Source organism: Electrona antarctica (genome assembly GCF_951216825.1).
Source record: "Electrona antarctica genome assembly, chromosome: 5".
Taxonomy (NCBI): Eukaryota; Metazoa; Chordata; class Actinopteri; order Myctophiformes; family Myctophidae; genus Electrona; species Electrona antarctica.
Window position 1 is genome coordinate 41,061,794 of NC_136810.1, and position 6,000 is coordinate 41,067,793.

The 6,000-nt window shown below is 41.3% G+C and overlaps 1 protein-coding gene across 3 annotated transcripts in view; it reads right to left on the minus strand.

The window, feature by feature from the left end:
- Window positions 1-1,795, minus strand: part of LOC306922997 (alpha-1,3-mannosyl-glycoprotein 4-beta-N-acetylglucosaminyltransferase C-like) — a 45,888-nt gene extending 44,093 nt beyond the window's left edge. Inside the window, exons 1-2 of one of the 3 annotated variants that reach the window (XM_079500932.1) lie at window positions 1,752-1,795; window positions 1,622-1,721 (exon numbers count right to left, since the gene is read on the minus strand). The gene's annotated coding sequence lies outside the window, so the exon portion shown is untranslated. Of the gene's footprint in view, window positions 1-1,279; window positions 1,318-1,462; window positions 1,722-1,751 lie in introns of those variants that run through there. The other 2 variants (XM_079500931.1, XM_079500933.1) reach the window with 2 other exon arrangements.
- Window positions 1,796-6,000: the final 4,205 nt, after the last annotated feature.

The following is a 6,000-nucleotide window of genomic DNA, read 5'->3' on the forward strand; positions in this document are numbered from 1 at the left end:
TGCAATCATACAGAGATGTTCTCTTAAATAGGCTAATGAATGGTTATTGATAGGTTTTACATTGCTTCGGTCATCAAATCAATTTCTGTGGGCGACTGTGGCTCAGGAGGTAGAGCAGGTCGTCCAATGATCCATGGGTCGGCGGTTCGAATCCCGGCTCCTCCTGTCTACATGTCGAAGTGTCCTTGGGCAAGACACTGAACCCCAAATTGCTCCCGATGTGCTGGTTGGTACCTTGCATGGCTTCCGCCACAATCGGTGTATGAATGGGTGAATGTAATGCACAATCTATGTAAAGCGCCTTGGATAAAGGCGCTATATAAATGCACCATTTACCATTTACTCTTTGCGTTTTAAAGGCTGAAACTGTACATTTTCCAATGCTAGTAAAGCAAGCCTGATAAAAGTATCAAACTCCCCAAATTCACCAGAAGTTATCACAGGAAGAGGAAATTACATCTACTCTGTTAAAAAGTTTCTGGGGGAGGGGTAAGGGGAGGCCCCGCCCACACCCCCAAAAATAAATCTCATGGATTCTCACAGCCAGCCCTGCTGAAAAAGAGAAACAGACAAGACAAGAGAGAGACGGGGAGAGAGAGGGACTGCCTGGAGGAGAAAGACAGATGAAAAGAAAGGCGAAATGAATGACAGAGAGAGAGAGGGACAGAGAGAGAATGAGAGAGAGAGAGAGAGACAGAGACAGAGACAGAGACAGAGAGAGGGCAGGAGGACTGGAGGAGTGCAGGACAGGTTGTATCATCTTGAGCTGCAGCAGTTTGTCGGCGGATTTTAGACCGCAGATGAAAGCTATATGATGATGAACTGTCACTCACATCAGCTACTAAACCAGCGCGCGCGCGCACACACACACACACACACACACACACACGCACACACAGCTGCATGACAGATCTGATAACGCGTGACTTTTTACACGTAAAAAAGAATAGCCTATATAACTGCGCAACATGTAGGCTACAGTAGGTGTAGCAGCTTACTGTATGTGTTTTCCCACAAAATAAATATGGCACGGATGGTATTGAGTGATCAAGTGGTTTGTCAGACGTGTACGCACTTAATGTGTACTTTAATAATATTAAAGTGCACACTTTTATTTTATGCAGCTTTTTCCTATAATATAAAGTGTCCACCATCTTGACTGTTTTAAAATGCTGATGAGTGAAGAAATTGAGTTTAACGTTTGAAAACCGACGTTTTATGGCGTTTTTCCTTCTAGCCAGGTACAGTTGCCTGTAAATTAATTGACTCATTAACTCACCAGTCTCACATACGATTACGTTCCATTCCTCGCGAGAGACCAAATCCGTACACATTCTACACAAACTAGCTGGAACAAGTTGTTTGACCTCGAAATCAAATAAAATGGGGGAATTAAACGAGAGAATGACCAATCAACGAGAGTGCAGTGAAATATAAACGCCGGCTACAGCCTACTACTTACCTTTGCAGATCGTGCACAAACAGAAGGACCTCTCGTCTTGTATCGCATTCATTTCACCAACCATGTCCATATCATGACGGAATCCGAAGAAATTTTAGTCGGATCAGATGATCAGAATTAGCCTAAAACATTATCAGAACAAGAGAAAGCTCAGCGCACCTCGATCGCTCTGTCTGTCTATCCAATGTGTCGATCTTCGGAGTACGGATCCTCCTCCCAGCTCTCTCTCTCTCTTCTCTCTCCCCTCTCTCCTTTCTCTCTGTCTCTCCCCCCCATCTCTCTCTCTGACTGCCACCCATCGCCTCCTCTGTATTTCTCTACACATGTGTGCCCACCAGTGACCAGAGACGTGCCCAGTGCCCAGACTGCCCGGTCCAGTGCTCACCTCTTCTGGGACCTCTCCCCCAATTACTACTTTTATTAGTAGCGTAAAGTAACTATAAGTAGGCCTACTGGGCTACATTTACTCAAGTAGTAAAGTACAATTTTGAGTATTTCCAAATGTCTACTCCACGTAGGCCTACTTTTTACTCAACTACAATTATTTGAAAACTTTACTAGTTACTTTATATATTTCGTCAATTTGATTTTGAAAACTGGGGGACCTTCTGCATTATGAGCACTTTCTACTTTTGTACTTCAAGTACATTTTTATAATACTTTTGTACTTACTCAATACTTTTCGTGGGGGCAAGTTGGAAAAGGGGTGAGCGGACCGGTTACCCCAAAGGCCTGACTCTCACCTTCATAACAGATTGATGTATAGATGCATGAGACTTATTGACTGATGCAAGCTCACAATGCATTTCCAATGGGAGTCACATGGTTTGACACAACATTTTTGTTGTATGAGAGGGTGGGGGGCAGTCGAAACACAGCCGAAAGCCGTACAACACTAGCCTGGATCCAGCCCAAAGACCCTGTAGCTTCAAGAAAGCTACAGTCTGATAATCAGGCTAGTACAACACAAATGTTGTGTCAAACCATGTGACTTCAATTGGAAATGCATTGGGGCAAGATGTAAACAAACCCTTTCATACATCTAGCATGCATCAATGTTGTATGCTAGATGCGAAGGTGTGAGTCGGGTCAAAGGGTACTTTTTCCACCACTGGGTTTTGTAACTCTCCAAACACCCTATTTAAATGCTACAGTACACAAATAGGCCTAGACATTCTATCTGTGTAATGTGTCTCTAATATTGATCTTAAAACAGCAGTATAGACCGGGGTACACTTACACATGTTATGTCAAATACCAAATATCGTGTATACATGTGTATACAGTATATACCTTGAACCCTATAAATAAAGGATATGAGTGCATGGCCATGCTGGCCATGATGTGCATCAATGTTTTAAAGATCCGAGTGAAAACTAAGGCCTCACTCAGACCTTTAAAACATTGATGCATGCTTGTTGTATGAATGTTGTGAGTGTCATGGCCGCCCCAATGCATTTCCAATGGAAGTCACATGGTTTGTAGTCCACATTTTGGACTACAAGCTGTTGTATGGCTTTCGGCTGTGTTTCGACTGCCCCCCTCCCCTCATACAACACAAGTGTTGTGTCAAACCATGTGACTCCCATTGGAAATGCATTGGGGCAAGATGTGTCACACCCTTTGTATACAACAAGCATACATCAATCTGTTGCAACCGTGTGAGTGAGGCCTAACAACAACACTTGTTTTCATGGTGTGCCAGAGTGCTCTCTCAGAGTGTTGTCATGTTTATTGGGATTCTCATATGAGCCAAACAACAGAACTGTTAAATCATTCAGAGACCTGCCGTGGCTCACACCAGCAGGGTGTATCTGTGTTGTGTAATGTTGCAATAGCTATAACCTTGCTCCCAACAAAGGCTGGTGCACAGGTGTTACATTCATTAAAACCCCTAGAACACTAAATATAAACTTTGTCACACCATCACTAAACACAGGTATATTTTACTGAATGTAAAATATTCCATGAAAAAATATTTCTCATCAAAACATATTGAAGTACAGACTTTTCACACAAACAAAAATATATATACAAATAAAAATAAAAATCAGTGAAAAATGGGAATTATTTTCATAATATTCCTTAAAAAAAACACAAACAAAAAAAACTAATGGGAGCTGGGACCTTCTCCGTTGATCCTTTGGAGCTTGTAGATCAGCTATTTGGCTGAAGTAGTTAGTGTATGTTTTGTAATAATAATCAAAAAAGTATAACTGATGGATAAATTTGAATTGTTGTAGATCTGTTATTTTGTGGATGGAAGTTTACATGTTTCCAATGACTTAAATCTCATGCCCTGCATAATTATAAATCATATGCCCCATGTCCTCATATCTCATGCCCTGTATCCCACTAAGTTACATCTCATTTCTGCCCCAGCGTAAAACAGATAGTATTAAATCTCACTCTCCCCCAGTCAGCGAGTAAGATAAAGAATTGTTGTTTCCCGAGTGTCTGCCTTTCTGTGGAAAACACCCTGTTATTCGGCCTTGGTGCTTTGCCAGAGCAGACAAGTTGTCGCCTAGTTACGTTAGCTGGTGGGCTTTAACTTAAATTATGAACTACATTTAGATGATTAACTATACATATCCCATACATTATGCTTCCTGGTTTAGATAGGAAGTGACAGTGAATCATCCTTTGGTTGTTTGACACGTTGCTCTGTGTAGCGTATTCTATCTGATTAAAATGACATATATACCGTGTCCATTTTGTGGCACGGGGGAGAGACATTTTGTAATTTGGCTGTATGTGGGATCTGTTCTGTGCTCTCTCCGAACTGAAAATGAATCGACAAAACCATATGCTCTGATATGATTCTTCCTGGTAGTCTCATCTTTTCTATTGGGTATTTAAAGGTATTTTTCTAAAAGAGTATTTCCTGCTTAAGGTAACATTTGGTATTCCTGTTAAAGCTAATTCTCAACTTTATCCTCTAAAAGGTTTAATAACCATTTTTGTAAATGGTTAGAGGCTCTCTGCCGAGATTTGTGGTGCTGAGTATTTATTTGTACTCTGATTACTTTTCAAAAGTATTTTTATAGTTATACAGTCCTTTTTATCATTAGTAAATCATTAATTGTCCCTTCTGCATTTTATATGCAACAATTGGTCTTCGAGTCTTCCCTTATCTTACATTTATGTAACAATAACTATAGTAACTAAAGTTTAATAATTAATGTAGTGGAGTATAAGTGCAATATTTGGATCTGAGATATAGTGGAGTAGAAATAAAAGTATTGGAAATTGGAAATACTTAAGTAAAGTACAAGTACCTCAAAATTGTACTTGAGTACAGTACTTTACACCACTGCACCCAACTGTAGGCTATACCATCCATCCATCCATCCATCTTCAACCGATTATCCGTAGTCGGGTAGCGGGGGCAACAGCTCCAGGGAGACACCCGAGAGGCATCCAAACCAGATGCCCAAACCACCTAAGCTGGCTCATTTCCAGGTGAAGAAGCAGCCACTCTACTCCGAGTCTCTCTCGCGTGACTGAACTTCTCACCCTATCTCTATGGGAGATGCCAGTCAGCTACCCATTGAAGAAAACTCATTTCGGCCTCTTGTATTCGCGACTTTATTCTTTCGGTCATGACCCACATTTCATGACCATAGGTAGGCTATCAAAGCGCTTTAACCGAATGACACTGACATTCTTAGTGTGCTGAGCTCTCACTAGTGACACTAATGACACTGACATTCGTAGTGGGCTGAGCTCTCACTATGTGTGGCTAAAACTGACAAAAAGAAAACCGTTTTGGCCAAAGTGTGGCACTAGAGAAAAGTTCATGGAGGAACTGAATGTTTGGGTTCATCCTGAATGAACACACAAGTAATTTTAGATTACTGTTAAAAGTTTTAGATTTTTGGCATGGTGTTATAGTATGGGCATAAGGTTTTCAAAAACCATCGCAAACGAGTTGGGCTCGCCCCCTAGTGCTCCGTTTGCAATGAATCCAATGTTAAATATACTGACCTATTTAACATTGGATTCATTGCAAACGGACCACAAGGGGGCGAGCCCAACTCGTTTGCGATGGTTTTTGAAAACCATATAACCATAGCTAATACCATGCCAAAAATCATAAACTTGTCACCAAGTGCACAAACTTGATTTTGGACGAATTTCCCCCCAGTTATCATGGAAATCTGCCCATTCGACTTTGCTATATCTTGTGTGCAAGTGATTTCCACTTGCCTACATGTGGAACTAGACTAGAGGAAGGGCCACGGGGTCACCAAAATCAACAAGAGTTCATTCCCCTTTGAATAATGAAGGTGCACAGCAAAATTCCAATCCATGGCAATCGAGTCGTTCATTTTAAAGATATCTTGTTTGGGAACAGTGTTGGATGCACCGCAGTCGGGGCCAAATATACGTGGAAAACAATACGAGTATGGGATTTCATCACACCAGCCTATCTCTAGTTCAAGTAGTGTCAACAAATTTCAGATAGGCAGAAAGGGCATGTTTAGACCTTTTGCTGACATGCATGGTTAACCATCACAATAACCTATTTGATCCTA